This window comes from Balearica regulorum, chromosome 2 (assembly GCF_011004875.1).
Source record: "Balearica regulorum gibbericeps isolate bBalReg1 chromosome 2, bBalReg1.pri, whole genome shotgun sequence".
NCBI lineage: Eukaryota > Metazoa > Chordata > Aves > Gruiformes > Gruidae > Balearica > Balearica regulorum.
In genome coordinates, this window is record NC_046185.1 from 150,153,906 (window position 1) to 150,173,766 (window position 19,861).

The 19,861-nt window shown below is 43.4% G+C and overlaps 1 non-coding gene across 1 annotated transcript; it reads right to left on the minus strand.

Moving 5' to 3' along the window:
• Positions 1–3,781: 3,781 nt before the first annotated feature.
• TRNAK-CUU (transfer RNA lysine (anticodon CUU)) lies at positions 3,782–3,854 on the minus strand. The gene has a single exon. It is a non-coding gene; the product is annotated as a tRNA-Lys (tRNA).
• Positions 3,855–19,861: the final 16,007 nt, after the last annotated feature.

Genomic DNA, 19,861 nt, shown 5'->3' on the forward strand with positions numbered 1-19,861 from the left:
TCCCTGTTAAGGAAGTTTCTTCATCCTAGGTTTCCCACAGCAGAGTTTCAGGCTCTAAATCCCATGAAAGAATTTATTTGGATGGTACAGGAGTTGCAACAGCTTGAGCTGGGTGCCTCCGCAGAGGGACCCTGAACAAAGAAAATCCTGGGCAATTGTACTCTTATAATCTAAGTTCCCCTCCCCTCATGTGGCAGTTCAGACCAACAGTAATATTAGGGTCTGGGGTCTTCAAGTTCTTCATTGGGTCTTTACCTTGTCTCTAGGTGGGCTGCTTTTCTTCTTATCTCTAAGGTTGCTGCCTCTGCTGATGATTGTAGCTTCCTTATCTTCAAGCTTAAACTGGCTCTGGAACCTTCTTTTACTTAACTAGGAAAGGGTTCAGCAAAAGTTCAGTATATCTAGGTGAAAGTACATTGCTTGTGGCCTATGGTTTTGGCAAATTTAGCCACTTTGGCTAAGTTAGTTATGCCAACACTTATGCTAAGCTTGACAACTAGTATTTCCTAACATCCCAATGCTAACCTGTGCCTAACACAGGTACATCGTCTGCTTCAGGCCCACGTAAACCAGCCAAGAACAGCTGCAAGAAACCAACCAACAAACAACAAACAAGCAGGGCTCCTTCAGGTGGCTGAGTTGCCTCCCTGTTGCACAGCATCCGTGGTCAGACCATTTCCCAGGAGGGCTGGAGACCTGGGTTCAACTGCACCCTCAAACTGAGGTGCCAGAACCTTCAAGCAATTTTGTAGAATCACAAAATAATTTGGGTTGGAAAGGCCCTCTGGCACCTGTCTCATCCACACCTCCCTCAGAGAAGGGCTGGCATGGGTGTTAGGCCAGGTTGCTCAAGGCTTTGTCCAGCTGAGTTTGGAGTACCTCCAAGGATGGGGACTCCAGAGCCTCTGGGCAACCTGTTCCAGTGTTTGACTGCCTCCATCGTGATTTTTTGCCCCTCAGAATTGGAAGGTTTTGGTAGTGGGGCTGCAGGGGTGGCCTCTGAGGAGAGGCCAGGGGCTGCCCTGAGCTGGTCATAGCCGGCTCCAGCCAGCTCCAACAGATCCACTGCAGGGCACAGCTGAGCTCATCCTGAAGGGGAGTCTGTGGCACCTCTGTGAAATCATCTTAAAGTAAGTGGGTGAGCACCAAACAAAAGGAGAAACAAGGCCAGAGCAGCAGGAGAAGGAGAAAAAAAAAATCAGGCTGGAGCCGGAGGAGGAAGGAGGGAAGACCATGCCTGGGCAGGAGCTGGAGCCACAGGGCTGCTTGAGCAGGAGCTGAGAGATGCAACCCAAAAGGGGCTGCTGCCACTGAAGGAACCACCATGCACATGCTGGCCCCAGTCTCCTGCGCTGCCCGCCACCTCACCAAAGGGGCTGAGCATAGTGTGTGGTGAGGGGACTGAAGAGCCAAAAGGGCGGAGCGGGGGGGAAGAGGTGTCTGACAGGAAGCAGGAGTGTTTTTCCTAAGGGTTGGTTAGTTGTTTTCAGTCTGCTTTTATACCAGAATGTGTAATTAAAAGATTGTTAATTTGCAAATAAATTACATTCATGGAAATTCCCTGAATGAGTAAACAGTTTTTGCCTGTGACAATATCGTACTGGAATTTCATTTGATACAACTTGTGATACTTGGTCCTTTTCCTTTTCCAGCACATCTCTGGGAAGTCTGGCTCTGCCTTCTCTGCACCTTCCCATCACATAGCTGAAGACAGCAGGAAGATCCTCCCCACTCCTGGTCTTCTCCAAAGTGAATCTAGCTCTCTTGGCCTGGTACATAGTGTGTTCCAGGACCCAACCATCATGGTGGCCCTTCACTGGTCTCACTCCAGTAAGTTGATATTTCTCTTACACTGGGGAGCCCAACCTTGGGCACAGTACTGCCAACAAGGTCTCATGCGCTGAATGGAAGAAGAGAATCACTTCCCATGAAGTGCTGCCTACGCATTTGCTCATTCAGCCCACTATGTGGTCAGCCATTGCCACCACAAGGTTATGTTATTGACGCATGTTCATACACTGCTGACTCATGCGTAGTTGGGTGGTGAGTATAGACTTAAAATAAAATTAACGTGTAAATTCTTTCGAAATAAGGTGGAGATGTCAACAAACTCAGCTCCATGAGTATTTGTTTCCAAGCATGCATTAATGAAAATCCCTATCTATCTACTCTGTGTTTCATAGGCAGAAAATATATCTGTGGTTTCTGTCCTTTCAAGAAATCAAGTGCAACACAGCCAAGTATCACAAAGCAGTGAGGTTTTTAATTTCAAAATGTAGAGCTTTTTACTTACACCAGGGATAAATGTTTGTAGTTTGAAATTCTCAGTCAGAGCAGAGATGGCTTATTTCTGCCCCTCTTTTTGGAATGCCAGGACAGAGGGGCATTTCTGTATCCAGCCTGCCCATGGAAAGTGCTTTGCCAGTTATGTGAGACACACTGGACCCTGGAATAAAAAAAGTGACATCAAGAAGCATTTTATCCCATTTCTTCCACCATAATGCAGCATCAGTTATGCCTGTGCCATTTCTGAAGGAAATTTGACTAACCTGTGCTTTACAGTGCCCACGATAGTACCCAACAATGATGGGGAAGTTGTTTCTTTTCCTTTCCTGTCCTGTCCTGTCCTGTCCTGTCCTGTCCTGTCCTGTCCTGTTCTTTCCCTCCATCTGGATGAGGCAGGCATGCTGTATTGGGTTTGCATGGCAAGGTTTTGGTAGCAGGGGGGGCTACGAGGGTGGCTTCTGCGAAAAGCTGCTAGAAGCTTCTCCTAGGTCAGATATTGCCAATGCCAGCCAGCTGCAAGATGGACTGGCCACTGGCCAAGGCCAAGCCAATCAGCAACAGTGGTAGCGCCTCTGGGGTAACATAGTTAAGAAGGAGAAAAAAACAACCTAGTGGGAGCAATTGCAGCCAGAGAGAGGAGTGAGAAGATGTGAGAAACTTTGCAGACACCCAGGTCAGTGCAGAAGGAAGAGGAAGAGGTGCTCCAGGCACCGGAGCAGAGATTCCCCTGCAGCCCATGGAGAAGACCATGGTGAGGCAGGCTGTCCCCCTGCAACCCATGGAGGAAGGACGATGGGGAATAGAGATTCCTCCTGCAGTTCGTGAAGGACCCCACGCTGGAGCAGGTGGAGGCACCCAAAGGAGGCTGTGACCCCATGGGAAGCCTGTGCTGGAGCAAGCTCCTGGCAGGACCTGTGGCCCCGTGGAGAGAGGATCCCATGCCAGAACAGGTTTGCTGGCAGGACTTGTGACCCCGTGGGGGACCCACACTGGAGCAGTCTGGTCCTGAAGGTCTGCACCCCATGGAAGGGACCCAGAGTGGAGTAGTTCATGAAGAACTGCAGCCTGTGGGAAGGACTCACATTGGAGAAATTGGTGGAGGACTGTCTTCCGTGAGAGAGACCCCATGCTGGAGCAGGTGAAGAATGTGAGCAGGAGCAGCAGAAATGTGTGATGAACTGACCGCAACCCCCATTCCCCAGGGCGAGTGGGTAGAAATTGGGAGTGAAGTTAAGCTTGGGAAGAAGGGTGGGGGGAGATGTTTTAAGATTTGATTTTATTTCTCATTGCTCAATTCTGTTTTGCTTGATAATAAATTAGATGAATTTTTCTCTAAGTTTAGTCTGTTTTGCCTGTGACGATGATTGGGGAGTGATCTCTCTCTGTCCTTATCTTGACCCACAACCCTTTCGTTATACTTTTTCTCCCCTGCCTAGTTAAGGAGGGGCAGTGATAAAGCAACTCTGGAGGGTCAACCCACCACAGTCCTTTTCAGCACCCAACATGGGGCTCAAACCCATGATCCTGGGATTAAGAGTCCCATGCTCTACCAACTGAGCTAGCTGAGCTCCAGTGTGTGTCAATACAAGTGCCCTGTGGGCTGCCTAGCTACTGCCTCAGTTTGCATGCATGCATGGGTGAGACAAGAGGACTTTGCTGCCTGTACTAGGCAGTGACAGTCTGTGACCCTGAGGTTACATGACTGCAGATGACGTGGGAAATGCAGCACTTCAAACCCCTGTATCCAAAACAAACAGTCTGACTGTCAAGCTGTGGGCTATCACCTGGGAGATGTGTGCTCTCTGTGCCCTCACCAGCCAGCATGCAGGAAAGAATTGCATTTCAGGAGAATGCCCACAAAGAAACAATGGGGGTGGCCTGGTGATGAGGGCAGCCAGATGGGAGGTGAATTCCTGAGTGGCTCCTGGGCGGCTTATCTATTTAGATTCCAGAGAAAACCGAGTATTTATTCTGGCACCAAGACCCGGAACTAACAGATGTTTATTCATGTTGAGGGTCTGCTCTTCCTCGTTTTGGGGGTGCACAGTGACTCTGTGTGATTGCCACCCGCTGAGCGCTAGCAGGATGAGTGGCTACTGTGCCTCTGCTTGATGATGAGACTGGTGTTTCCTGTGAATATGGTAACCTTAGGCATTATGTAGGTGGGGACAACATCAACACAGAGGCAGCCATGTTGTGCAAAAAGTTGTCGCTGCCTTACCTGATGTCTGAGCTGTCAATATGTGTTAGGCATGTTCTGGGACCATCTTGGTGTGAGGCTCTTCAGGTATTTCTATGGTTATTTGAGTTTTCTTTTTTCTTTTTAGGAAGAATGAAGTTGCATAAGTATTTTAACTGTCGGGCTGATATGCTGTTTCTATTGTACATCATAGGGATAGATAGAATTTCAGCTTATTGGGATACAGGAAAGGCAAGGTGAGCTGCCACATTTTATTACTTTAGCTCTGGGGATATTTCTTTTCAAGCTGACATAAAGAAAAATTCCTATCTATCTCCACTGTGATTTCAGAATCATGAGGTTTCCCATGAGGAGTGCTCTAAATTATACTTTTAAAACCCTGGAGCGTTATGAGTGTGATGTAACGTGAAGCTGCTGAAGCACCTAATCAACATTTGTACTTGTACTTCCTTATAAAAGGTCCATAAAATTTCACTTTCCTTAATGCATATAAATGATTTCACAACTTACTTCCATGACAACTGTAAAAAGTTTGCCTATCTAATCAGTGTCTTATTAATGAGGAGTATGTTATCTTTGCAGGCTGCTTTTTTTATTGCGTACATGTTTATAAGCTTCCTCGTAAAATGGTCAGTGAGGTCTTGAAAATCTTCAGGAACTGTAAATGCACATTATTTATGGAGAAAAACTGCAGAGTGAAAGTACAGTGCCTCTCTCTTACTCTTTCTTTGATCAGCCAATGTCTGTTTGGGCTTTGTTCATAGTTTTTTTAGTTTTTTGAAACAGTAACTTGTTATTTTGAATATTTATGTATCAGAGAATACTGATCTGAGCACAAACTAAACTTTGATTCAGCAGAGCTCAGATACACAACAAAGATATCAAAGGGGCCAATGTGTGTATTTATTCTGTTATCCATATAAGGGATGACCTTTCATACCTCTCCACATTTCATCTACAGGAAGGTAATTTTATACATCCCTGAGATGGAAAGTTTCTGCCAACTACACAACCAATGTAATCATTGCCCTTCTGTGCCAGTGGTTCTGTGCCAACAGGATGTTAGAGAAGGTATCTCCTTCTCAGATCAATTTAGGTTCTCCTGGCATTTATCTTTCTTTATTATGGATGTGTGTATCTGAGTAATATCTTCTGTTGCTGATGCAAACATGGAATTGTATGAAGTCTGCTTGTGTGGATCTATCTGTGCCTATATATTTTTATTGACATGTGGTTTTAAACCACATTCAGAGAGACCTGGAAAAGCTCAAGAAGTGAGCCCTTGTGACCTCATGAGGTTCAACAAGGCCAAGTGCAAGGTCCTGCACCTGCATTGTGGCAACCCCCAGTATCAATACGGACTGGGGGATGTGCGCTTGCAGCCCAGAAAGACAACTGTATCCTATGCCGCATAAAAAGAAGTGTGGCCAGCAGGTCGAAGAGGGTGATTCTGCCCCTCTACTCCTCTCTGGTGAGACCCCACCTGGAGCACTGCACCCAGCTCTGGAGTCCTCAGTACAGGAAAGACATGGACCTGTTGGAGTGCGTCCACAGGAGGGCCACAAAAATGGTCAGAGGGATGGAACACCTCCCCTGTGAGGAAAGGCTGAGAGAGTTGGGGTTGTTCAGCCTGGAGAAGAGAAGGCTCCAGGGATGCCTTATTGCAGCCTTTCAACACTTAAAGGATGCTTATAAGAAAGATGAGGACAGACTTTTTAATAGGGCCTGTTGCGATAGGTCAAGGCAAAATGTTTCTAAACTAAAAGAGGGTAGATTCAGACTAGATATAAGGAAGACATTTTCTACAATGAGGGTAGTGAAACACTGGAACAGGTGGCCCAGAGAGGTGGTAGATGCCCCATCCCTGGAAACATTCAAGGTCAGGTTGGATGGGCCTCTTGAGCAACCTGATCTAGTTGAAGATGTCCCTGCTTGTTGCAGGGGGGATTGGACTAGGTGACTTTTGAAGGTCCCTTCCAACCCAAACCATTCAATAATTCTACGATTCTATTTCAAATCCCTTTGAAGTCTTATGCATTATTGAGAATGGGCTGAGTTAAAAAGTCCATAAACAAAAGACCAACAAACCAACCCATTCTTCCTCTTTGGGGAGGACTGTATATTGATGTGGAACAGAACCTCAGCAGGCAGGCAGACCAAAGGAGTGATTAGTTTTGGCACAGCAGTACATTATTTTTCCTCTCCCAAAGTCTCCTTGAACACCTTTAGCTACCTGTCTTCCTTTTTTAGCTTTGTGATTGTCCTCTCAGAGAGTTCTTGTCTTGCAAGACATGCAAGATAACATAACCCTGTTGGGGAGTGCCCTGCTGAGGGATAAGCAAGGTAATCCTTCCTTCCTTAGGGGAAAATTGAGTCAAGTATGCATCATCATCTTTATGGTTTCGTTTGGAGCAACATAATGATATCTGTCTCTGAATGGGATCCTCTTTGTGATTTTGAAGGTTCAAAGGGGCTTTTTGGTTCCTCTCTTGTTTGGTTGATTTTTTTTGGTCATTCAGGAAAATATGTGGGAGTTGAAGATTACATCACGATTCTTTTTAGACTAATTTTCTAAGAGAAAAGTTGTCAAGAAATGCCATTTTACTTGGCACTTTGAACCTTTTCTACAGCTTTCAGAAGAAATCATGAATTGTTTGAACATTGCTCAATATCTCAGTATAATAAGGGAAAATAATCAACTAACTTTTCAGGAATCTGTTTTATTTTATGTGACTTCAGTATACAGTCTGTAATTATGGTCATGGGCAATTGTAAGTTTATGACATTTTGCGCTTTAAAACTAGCTGTATCAACAGTGACTGTTATGAATGCTTTGGAATGGTATGCCCCATAGAATTTTAAACCAAAGTATGTTATAACTTTATTTTACCCTCAAAGAGAAACTTTTTTATGCAGGGCAGACCCAGGTCTTGAAGGCAGCATAATGTGATTTCTTTGTGTTTTACGAATGCAGCAGAGAGAGTCCTTGTCCTCAGTCCAGCCTCTGTCACATCCATAACACGCCTTGGCCCAGAAGAAGCCCCACCACAGATGTGGAGAGAAAATTGCCAGTGATTTTTTGACACTATGGGAAGCCATAGGCTCTTTTCTTTTATATGGTATAAACTGTATAGAAAAACACTGGTATCAGCTGAGGTCTGAGCCATAAGAGGATTCACGTTGACAAGCAATGCCAAAAGTTGACGTTGCAGAACTGCTGCATCTTTTGCCTGAGACTCCTTGACCACCCACTTCAGGGTGACTGCTGAGCTACACGTACAAACAGGGAGGAACCTAGGTCTTTCCCTTTACTATTTATGTCGAGACTGCATGCAGCCTTTTGCTTACCCACCTTTCTTCCTCAAAAGTCCTTATGCTCTATGGCAAACCTCTGTGCTGTGCTCGTGCTTGTCACTGCCAGGCTGTATCGTGGGTCTGACCAGTTATAGAGAAAAATGATCGTCTAGGTCTGCCATGGCAGCAGGAATTGAGGTCTGCAATTTCAGGTTGTGGTGGGCACAGCTGGGCCATTTCTGTTCTATTGCTCACTCCGGAAATGTAGCACTGAGAGCTATTTCTTTATTTTGATCCACTCCTGAAAAGCGTTGAGTTTTACTATTGTCAGACCATCATAGCATTGGTAGTCCATTCCTCTGCCACAGGGTAGCATGAACTGTGCCTATACCATTTCTGAAGAAATCAGAAGTTACTACTACTAGCCTTTTCTTAAAAAGTAAAGGGAGGGAGGTGGGCATTTCTCTTTTGCTATCTCTCCTGAGTGAATGTCGTGGTTTAACCCTGGCTGGCAACTAGGTACCACACAGCTGCTCACTCACTCCCCCCCGTGGTGAGATGGCGGGGAGAATCAGAAGGGTAAAAGTGAAAAAGAAACTTGTGGGTTGAGGTAAAAGCAGTTTAATAATTAAGACGACATTTAAAAAATGTAAGGAAAAAAAAACAACAAAGGGAGAGGAAAATAAAACCCAAGAAAAACAAACAATACAAATGAAAACAATTGCTTGTCAACAAATGACGGATGCCCAGACAGTCCCTGAGCAGTGGCCCTCCCACCAGCTTCCCTCCCCTAGTTTTATTGCTGAGCATGACATCATATGGTATAGGATATCCCTTTGGTCAGCTGTTCCACTGTGTCGCTTCCCAACTTTTTGTGCACCCCCCGCCTAGTCACTGGCAGGGCAGTGTGAGGAGCAGAAAACACCTTTATGCTGTGTAAGCACGCTCAGCAGTAACTAAAACATCCCTGTGTTATCAGCCTATTCTCAGCAAAAATCCAAAACATAGCCCCTTACAAACTACTATGAAGAAATTTAACTTTATCCTAGCCAAAATCAGTACAGTGAACTGGAAATTTTTTGAGAAATTGCTCCTTTATTTTACCTGATCAGAACCCTCTATCCATTTGCATACAGCTTTTCTGTGTAGGGCGCAGAAAAACATAATCATGCCTTGCACTTTGGGCCCCAGCACAGCAGAAATTTCCAGATATTCCCCGTACTGTCTGAATTCTGTTGGTAGACCTCCACTGACTCTACTGGGAGATGGGAAGGGTAAATCAAAACCTTTGGGACCTGTGTCATTTTGACCTTGCTTGCTGAAGAGTACTGTGGATTTATAAGGAATACTATAGCCAGAAACAGGGATAAACTGTCATTTGGTGGGTAGGCCCACTTTAAGATTTGGGTGGTGGGCACTCACCTTGCTGATAGATTTGCAGCCTTTAGCAGTGAATCCAGAAGCTAAAGGTAGGTGGCTATAGTCCCCCAGTGGAATGAAGAGACAGGAGCCTCAGAAGGCTGAACAATAACAAATGCAGAGATTAAGGAGTGGGAAGAAGTCCTACATACCAGTAAACAAGAGGAAATGACAAGTCTGGGTGGCACTGATCATCCCATGTTTTGCAGGCTGCAGATGGGTACTTCTGTGTACGTGGAGTTAAAAGAAGTGACCAGCAACAAGGTGAAGAGTTGCCAGCTTCTTCAGCAGCATCTTATTGGTTACAGCCCCTATTCAGGAAGGGTAGAGCATGGGTATGAGTCCCTTGAACTTGGGTGGTTGTGTAAGGAGAGAACACCAAGTAGGCAAGCACAAAGGAGCTTGGCTCTGCAGCCTGGAGGCTAGGCTCAGTTCATTTGGGAGGTGAAATGATTCATTCTGGTTCCCAATCAAGACTAAGGGTTTTATCTGAAACAGTTACTGACTCAAATAACAAAATAATTCAGGGTAGAAGGTGCAAAACCTTCCTAGTGATTCTCTGGTGCCTACAGGAGCATTGTAGGACAGATGACTTTTAGAAACTCATTGTGATGAACAATTTATTAGCTCCGGCTAATGGCTGAATATGCGTGTCACCATCTCCGGTGAACAAAGAAATGAATGTCATCAGTGCTGTGTTTTAAAATGACCCGCTCATGCTGGTTGAGGTAAGTGTGCTCTGGGCCTGATAAACCAAATTGAGTTCATAGGAGTGTCTAGTGTGTCTGTCTAGAACCTCATAGGCTTGCTGTGTTGCTTACTTTTTCAGACCACAGCACTTTTGGGTGTCAACAGGATAGCAACAACAGGAGCTCAGGGGTCTTTTAAGTTGAAAATAAAGGAATCTTGTCAGTTCATCTCCAGGATTAGATGACTGCTGGGTGAGCATGTTTGTTGGTTTGTTTGTTTGTTTAATTAAATTTGTCTTTTAAGTGCCTAACATTCACTGAAATCTTGAGGTAGCTCTTGAAATGTTTATTTGGATCCAGTCTGTGTTGTCTTCCTGTTGACAATTGTAGATGAACACATGCTTTGTAAGATGTTTTTAATCAGAAAACAAAAATAATCTTTGTTGGAGTTTCAGGATGGAGTATAGAAAATAAAAGGGTCATTGCATGCAGGTTTCTACACCATGGAATGCCTTTTTTAGGTAAGTCAAAATTGTTCTACTCCCATTACTTATGTGTTTTGGAGCCTCACTTCAACTTCCCTGTTTTCACAGAACTCTGCTGACTACCTTTAACTTTAGGTGTACCTGCTTGAGCAGAGGAGTTGAAGCAGATGATCTCCACAGGTCCCTGCCAAACTGAATCATACTGTGATTCTATGAAAATGAGCATTTCCCACATCTCTTGTTGACATGCCACTTAGCCATGCTTGCAGGGAAGCAAGAAATGAGGGAGGCAAGCCCACAGGTGAGCAGAAGTCATCAATAGTCTTTCTCCTGGGCTGTTGTTAACCTGTTTGTTCCTTGTGTTGGAGATAGTGCTGTTAAGAATTATAAATAAATGCTGGAAGTGTACCCTGAACTGCAGAAGTCTGAGGTGGATCTTAGGGAGCCTATAACACAAAATACATCTTAGAATTCTTTTATTAGTGAGAAGCTCTGTCTCTTAGTCTGCCTGCTTCTTAGTCCCAGAGATATATCTACAGTGGAGTGTTTATCTACATGTTTAGTTATATGGTTACTGACTGCTTTTTTTAACTATAAATATGAATGTGTGTACTTGGTGTATCTGAGATCCTGCAAGTGGATTATTTAATTCCTTTGACTATAGTTATCTCTCTGTTGGATAACAGCCATTTGTACTTCATGAGCTGGTCTATGGGGTATGTGTGCATGTCTTGTGTGTAAATGTATGTGAAGTTTCTTAAAACAGTGAAATATGATATCGCTGTCTACAAGACTGGCAAAACAACCTGTACATTTGGCCAGTTAGAAATTCCCTTTGGTAACACATATGTATATTTAAACAGAGTTATATGATTGTCTCACCACTTGCCTAAGATCCTTATGAATTCCCAGAAGATGCAATTTCTGTGAAAGGTTGTTTGCTGTCTGTAATCCTCTAACAGCCTGCCAATCTCCAAAGGCTGATACACGCACTTGAGCTGTTTACAGGTCTATAGGAACCAGGAAGAAAACCAGCTTTTCTTAAAGAAACAGTTTTGAGTTGATTGAGCTGTTGGTTGAGGCCTCAGGCTACAGTTTGTTAACTGTCAAAGAGGGAGCCTCTCTTGTACTTATGCTATTACTGTTTTGGTTACAGGCTAGATTTAAATTTGCACAATTTATTTCTGCATTAAAAATCTTAATTGTCCAATAATTTAATGCTGGGGAAAAGTATAAATTATCTGCTCTTGAATATTAAGGAAAGTCAGCGAGGCACACTGCTGTGGTAATGGTAAGTTCTGTGGCTGAGCGCTAGACTGAGGTGTACAGGGGAGTCCCCAGGGCCTGGGGGAACGCGAAGAAGAGCAGAGCGCCCTACTGGGAGCTGGCAGCTCTTGTGAGAGAGGCTGACGCGGCTTGGGCATTTGTGCAGCAGTTTGCACAAGAAGGCTGGTGCACCCTGCTTGTAGACCCACAGCCCCGGGAAGTGCTCTAAGTCTCTGCCATAATGGTGGGCACTGCCCTCAGAGTTAAAACCATTGTTTCTACAGCAAAAGCCCCTGAGATGTCCGATGCTTCCGCCCAGATGGAATTGGCAAGGAAGGAGACTTTAGTACAGAGGGTAGGTTGGAAGTGCCCAGACCCTTCTGGAGAAAAGGTAAGTACCTGCAAAACATGTGCACAGGTTGATGATCGGCTACGTCAGGTGGCCGAGTTGCAGGAAACATTTATAAGGCTGTGCAGTATTAGAGAGGCCGAGACAGAGATAGATAAGTGTTTTCAGAACCGTGCTCCTGTGGCAGATATCACAGAGAATGAGGAACCTTGGACCCTGGTGACCCACAAAAGCAGGACTATATTTCAGTCCCAACCTCCAGCATTGCATTAAGAGATGCAGTTAGAAAAGCAAAAGCTCAGCTCAATAAAAACAAAAGCCCAGCTCAAATTGAAATTGGCCAGAAATGTCAAAAACTGCAAGAAAATGTTTTTGAGGTACATAAACAACTAGCAGAAACACAAGGAAAATACTGGCCTACTGTTAAACAGGAGAGGTGTATTAGTCATCAACAATGCTGAAAAGGCAGAGGTTCTCAACACTTTCTTCACCTCTGTCTTTACCAGTGCTGCTGGCCCCCAAGCCTTGGGAACAAAGATCCAGATTGAAGCAAACATAGTCAGTGAAGGAAGAGTTGTATGTGAACTATTACAGGAGCCTGACCCCTACAAATTGATGGGCCGTGACAATATCCACCTGAGGCTGTTAAGAGAGTTGGCGGACGTTGTTGTGAGGCCAGTCTCCATAATATCTGAGAAGTCATGGAGATCGGGGGATGTCCCAGAAGACTGGAAGAAGGCCAATGCCACCCATCTACAAGAAAGGCTTAAAGGAAGAACCAGGAAATTATAGGCCGATCAGTCTTACTTCAGTCCCTAGGAATGTTACGGAACAAACCCTCCTGGGGACTCTCATAAGTCAAATGAAGCATGTGATTCAGAAAAGCCAGCACAGATTCACCAGGGGCAAATCATGCTTGACAAACCTGATTGCCTTCTACGACAATGTAACCTGCTCAGTTGATGTGGGGCAAGAACTGGACATTGTCTACCTGGGTTTCTCCAAGCCTTTCCATACAGTTTCCCACAGCCGCCTCCTGGAGAAACTGATGTGGTATGGTCTAGACAAGTGGTCTGTGTGGTGGGTGGGAACCGGCTGACAGGCTGCACCCAGAAGGTAGTGGTAAATAGCTCCTTTTCAAACTGGCAATCTGTCACAAGTGGGGTCCCCCAGGCATTGATATTTGGCCCAATGCTGTTTAATATCTTCCAAAGTGATCTGGATGATGGGATTAAGTGTACCCTGATGAAGTTTGCTGATGATACCAAACTTAGTGGGGAAGTGGACACTTTGAAGGGAGAACCATCCTGAAGGAAGACCTGGATAGGCTGGAAGAGTGGGCTAACAAGAACCTTATGAAATTCGACAAGGACAAGTGCAAGGTTTTGCACCTGGCAAAACATAATCCAAGAGTGCATCACAGGCTGGGATATACCCAGCTGGGGAGCAACTGTGTGGAAAGGGACCTGGTGGTCCTGGTAGACAACTCAATATGAGTGAAGAATGTGCAGCTGTGGCAAAGAAAGCCAACAGGATGCTGGGCTGCATCAACCAGAACATCACCATCAGAGATAAAGAAGTCACTATCCCACTCTACTTAGTGCTTGTCAGGCCACATCTGGAATATGGTGTTCGGTTTTGGTCCCTGCTATACAAAAAAGATGTGGACAGGCTGGAGAGGGTCCGGAGAAGGGCCACAGAGATGATCAAAGTACTGGGAAGCCTGCAATATAAGGAAAGGCTAAGAGAACTGGGTTTGTTCAGCCTTGAGAAAAGAAAGCTTAGAGGAGACCTTATCACCATGTTCCAGTATTGAAAGGCTGGCTACAAAGAAGATGGAGACTCCCTTTTTACAAGGAGTCACAGGGAAAAGGTGAGGGGTAATGGGTGCAAGTTACTCCTGGGGACATTCCGATTGGACACAAGAGGAAAATTTTTCACAATGAGAACAATCAGCCATTGGAATAATCTCCCCAGGGAAGCGGTGGATTCCCCAACACTGGACACTTTTCAGCTAGACAGGGTGCTGGGCCATCTTGTCTAGACCATGCTTTTGCCAAGAAAGGTTGGACCAGATGATCCTTGAGGTCCCTTCCAACCTGGTATTCTATGATTCTATGAAAATGCTTACTTGTATGTATTGTAAAGGCTACACATGACTTTTCCCAATGGTTCAAGGCTAGTTTTCTTTTTTTAAGTATATCTTTTCATGCACAGTTCTGCTCTATTTTAAAACAAAACAAAACAAAGCAAACAGTTTAAACATCTCAATTTAAGCCTTGATATCAGATACTATTACTTAATAGCAGAATTGCCAGGGAAACATTTTGAAATAGCTAAATGCAACGTCATGAATCAGGAACAGAGAAAGTTGGAGATTTTGACAGGATGTGGTATTTCTTTCTAAGCTGTGATTCTGAATACGAAACTGGTAGTCTTGTTACACAACCAGCTTATTTTAGATTTCACATTAAATGCATGGTAAAAGAATTAATGGAATCCCTGCATATATGAAAAAGAGTATTGAGGAAAAATATTCTTCTACTGCATTCAGCAGTGAAAGTGGATTTATCTAATTTCATCTAAATTGATCTGATTTTCCCACTGCAGGCTTTTTGTCTGTTGTCTTTGAAGAAGAAAGCTAGATGGCTAGCATAGACTATGTGCCTAACATTTAGGTAGCTCAGCTTAAATGAGATCATAGAACCATAGAATCATAGAATGGTTTGGGTTGGAAGGGACCTCAAAGATCATCTAACTCCAACCCCCCTGCCATGGGCAGAGACACCCTCCACCACACCAGGTTGCCCAAAGACCCATCCAACCTGGCCTTGAACACTTCCAGGGACGGGGCATCCACAGCTTCTCTAGGCAACCTGTTCCAGTGCCTCACTACTCTCACAGTGAAGAATTTTTTCCTTATATCTAATCTAAATCTACGCTCCTTCAGCTTAAGGCCATTACCCCTTGTTCTATCACTACATGCCTTTGTAAACAGTCCTTCTCCAGCTTTCCTGTAGGCCCCTTTCAGTACTGGAAGGCTGCTCTAAGGTGTCCCCAGAGCCTTCTCTTCTCCAGGCTGAACAAGCCCAGTTCTCTCAGTGTGTCTTCATAGGAGAGGTGCTCCAGCCCTCTGATCATCGTCGTGGCCCTCTTCTGGACTCACTCCAATAGCTCCATGTTCTTCTTATGTTGGGAGCCCCAGAGCTGGACGCAGTACTCCAGGTGGGGTCTCACAAGAGCGGAGTACAGGGGGAGAATCACCTCCCTCGATCTGCTGGTCATGCTTCTTTTGATGCAGCCCAGGAAATGGTTGGCTTTCTGGGCTGCAAGCGCACATTGCTGGATCATGTTGAGCTTTTCATCCACCAACACTCCCAAGTCCTTCTCCTCAAGGCTGCTCTCAATCCATTGATGAATTGAATCCAAGATGAACCCTACTCATGAGCCAGCAATGTGCCCTTACAGCAAAGAAGACCAATGGTATCCTGGGCCACATTAGACAAATCATTGCCAGCAGGTGAAGGGAGGTGATCCTTCCCCTCTACTCAGCACTGGTGAGGCCCTACCTGGAGTGCTGGGTCCAGTTCTGGACTTCCCAGTACAAGAGAGACATGGACATACTGGAGAGAGTCCAGCGAAGAGCCATGAAGATGATTAAGGGACTGGAGCATCTCCTACCTCTCTTAAAAAGGGGGAAGCTGATAGAGCTGGCACTGTTCATCCTGGAGAAGGGAAGGCTTGGGGGGGACTTATCAATGTATATAATACCTGAAGGGAGGTTCTGGAGTCTCCCTCCTCAGACATATTAAAAAACCATCCAGATATGGTCCTGGGAAAGAAGCTCTAGGCATCCCTGCTTGAGCAAGGGGGATGGACCAGAGGATTTCCAGAGGTCCTTTCCAACCTCAGCCATTCTGTGATTCCTTTTGACAGTCTTGCCATAGTGTCTCCAGTTTCGGCATCCTTAGTTCCAGGCAGATGCTGATCCTGCTCTTTCAAGACTTGAGGAACATCAGATATGTAAGACAAAAGGTAAGCTTTTTCCTGCTCAGTTTGTAGTGCTTCATTTTCACATTCCCTATGATTATCACTATTAATAGCAATATCATTTTCATATGGTTGGGGAAAGGACTGTTACTGTGACCTCAAGCAACAGAGTTAATTTGATGCACAAAACCGGTGTTGATTTAGGAGTCATTTTTGTTCTAGTGTGACTATTTATATTACTATAACCCAGTGACCTTCAGCGGTTCAGAGTTTATGCAATGCATATAGCTTCCACATTCCACCTCTAGGAAATGAAGAGGAATCCCCCTTGTGCTCCATCCTTTCCCTATTGTCCACATTTTAGGAAAAGTAGGCAAACATCTTCATGCTATGTTCTCATGTCTTCTCTTCTACCTGTTGATCATCAGGAAAATAGCTGCTTTTGTCCATGTTCAAACTATCAGCAATGGCACTGGACTATCCACAGTTAGACTGAAAGGGGCAGGACCTGGAGACTTTATTGTTTCAGGCTCTCAGCAAGTTCATGCAGACTCCTTTGCATCATTTACTGTCATATAGAAGGCTTGTTTTTGCAATCATAGGTGAGATTACTATTAAAGTGGGGAAAAAATTAAAATCCAAGACAAATAATTTAGAGTCCAGAAACTGCTCTTCCTCTTCCATCTGTTCCTGCTGACCAGCCCCATAGTGCGGAGCACTGGAAACTAATAAAAAAAAATAGGGATTGCACTCTTTGTGGTGAGGCCCTTTTTCTCCCTATGGATTAGTATAGCTCTTGGCATAGCAGAGCCCTGCTGTGCTTGGTGTCATTATCAGTGTTATAACAATAACTACAGTGATAATAATATTGTACTGGAAAACTGGATGTAGAATGAAAAAAGTAAATACAGCTCCCTAATTCAATGACACATAAATATCCATTAATTATCGTTATGTGCAAAGCCGATTTTTGAGATTTGACTTATTAAAAAGTGATTTGCCCAAGAGCCAGTGCCTTTTCTTACTAGATTCTCACAATAATGCAGAATGAGATATTTGTGTCACCACCTCCTAGGTGGTCAGAGCACTGCTTGAAGTCAGTGAAGAAACAGCTTCTAGTGATTTGCATAGCAATCCTTCTTGTGTTCTGATGGAAGCAGGGAACCCACAAGTATTTTTGTCCTAATATCTACTAGAAACTAAAAACCTTTCAAAAGGTGTTCTTTTTTTGCTTTTTCTCTGAAATAAATCCAGTCCCATAGGAACTTCACTCATGCATGTTTTCTCACTAGAAGACAGGAAAAACTTCATTGAAATAATGAAGACTAGGCGAATTAATACTTATTTTCCTATATCTGAATCTCGGCCGGATGTAATTGTTGGTTTGAAAACCTGGGGAAATACACACATTTTATTTGTCCTTTTGGAATTATCAGATGTAGATTTCTTTAGAACAAACCAAAGGTTTGGTTCAGAAGTGGGCACTGTAATGTCGTGGGAGACAAAGCAAATGTAGTGCCTCCCATATGGCAGGTCTCTTTTTTTTCCATTTCCAACTTTTAACTTTTCAATTTAAATAAAATGTATAATACACTTGATGACAAACCAACTTCTTATAGTTAGGTTATAAATAGTCTGCCTACGTCAATAATAGTAGATGCAATCCATTATTGCTACATCTGCTTCCATACTTTGTTCATATTTCTGTTACTGGCATTGCTCATAAGGATTGAGCAATCATTGCTTTAGTTTATGAATATATTCCAACTGTGATGAGATTAGTGCAGGTCACTCAGGCAACACACTGATAACTGTAAACCAATCTTATGTTTTGAACCAATGACATTAACAGCACTTTCTTAGTTAGTACTGCACTAGTGTTTGTATTGTTCATATTGTGTTTGGGTCACTGGTGTTCAGATTGGTTTAACTTGCATTGAAATTAATGGCCACAGTTGTGCAGGATTCATTTCGGTATCCTTTCCAATACCTAACTAATACCTTGAATTATGGCTTAGCATTCATTGCTTTCAGATGGTAATTTTTAAAAAGTAATGGAGGTTCTCCAGTGCATTCCTAGTTCACATGATGAACCCACATTCTGCTCTCCCAGGGGATGTTAATGGTACCAGCACTGACAAGAGTGTTCTTTAGACATGTGTAAAATAGAGGGATTCTCAAGTCAGCTTCAGAATAGCCATCTTATGCATCAGCCTAGTACCAACATCAGGAAAGTGGGTTAATGTAGGTAAAGAAATCATTAAATAACTCCCAATAACCTCAAAATTCAGAAAAGTGAGCAACTGAGATTTACAGCTATGAAATGGAGAGCAGAATTTGAGCTTTTCAGAGCAGGTTACGAAGTTATTCAGTGGCAGAATAAACTGCTGCTTCTCGGCACAGTGGTTTTTTGCTGTCTTTTTGGAAAGAGTTGGGTCTCACGACCAGGGAGAATGTTAACCATAAATGAACTCTCCTGGCTCATCCAACACTGTGTTTTCATTACAAACTCAGAACAGGAGGAAGATGAGTTTGGGTGGTTGGGGTGAAATCAGATGAGGGAGAGTTAAAAAGGCATCTAGCAGAGACTACTGGACTTGATCGCTTCAGAGGTTACTTCTGGATATTCTACTGGTTGTTTTGCTTTTAAGAAGATGGCAGTTTTTAGAAGGAAAACTCAATATGGCTTTTAATGTTCTAGTGGAGTCAAAAATATTTTGGGACTATTTGTCTTTTGACAAGGCTTTTTTACGCTTACATATTTAAATGCTCCTGCTCAGTAAAATAATGCAGCTGTGGAATCAAACATGAAATTCAGGTTTTAAGTTTATAGAGAGTTCGTGTTTAGTTTTCTCGAATGGTGCCTCCAACAAATAGATGGGGCTTTAGACACTAGTTCAGATTTGTTGATATTAAGAGCAAACCAAATTGAGTTGTTATTTTAAAGACAGAGTCTTTTGAATCATACACTTAACATCATAACATTTTTATGGGCTATTTCATGGCAAGGATATCTCCAAGTTATTGTTTTGCTAACTGTAAGAAGTTAGATAAGACAGAGATTTTACTCTTGTCATGGTGTAAAACCTGATTTCATCAAGAATTTACTACTTCAGGGAAGTAGTTTTGAACTTTAGTCGGGGCCACTGACTAATCTCATGACTCATTTGCTTTTTTTTCCTTTGAAAGGCGTTAACATTTTCACCACATTTTAGCATGCATATTGAAAAAAAACCCTCACAGAATCATATATAAATAACTTCCAAAGACTCAGCCTATTAGTACACCCTACTGGGAGGATATCAGGTAAGAGTTACATAGCTCACTGGATAACTCTATGGATGCCAAAGATATATTTTATGTTATAATTGGAAGATCCTTATTTTTCTACTATATGCTATTTAAGTGCTAACTTAGGAACAATGCTTAAAAGTACCTTTGTGATAAGAGTATCTATGTTGGACTTTGCAGCTTTAGGTTAGCAATAAAATTATATATGAAATAGAAAAAACATAGAAATCATAGATGATTTTGATAGAACTAAAAAAACCCATTTTTTATAGCATTTTAGAATTTGTATTTTTGGTAGAATAGAATTTACTTCTAGAAAGCCAGATTCTGATCTCCTTATTTTTGCAAGGTGGCCTTTTAACTTTCTCTGTCTTAGTTAATGGAACTATGAAGTAAATTTTTCAATGTGTGAATCTAAGCAGTTGTTATTAATTTCACGTTTCAAAGCAAACCTCCAAGAAATCATAACTGTGAATGATGTGTGTGGCTGTAAAACAGCCTCATCTCTGCTTCACTGCCATCAGTCAATAACTGAAAAGGGCTCTTGGGGACCTACTGTAGTATCACTGAGATGAGAATCTATCACCACTGC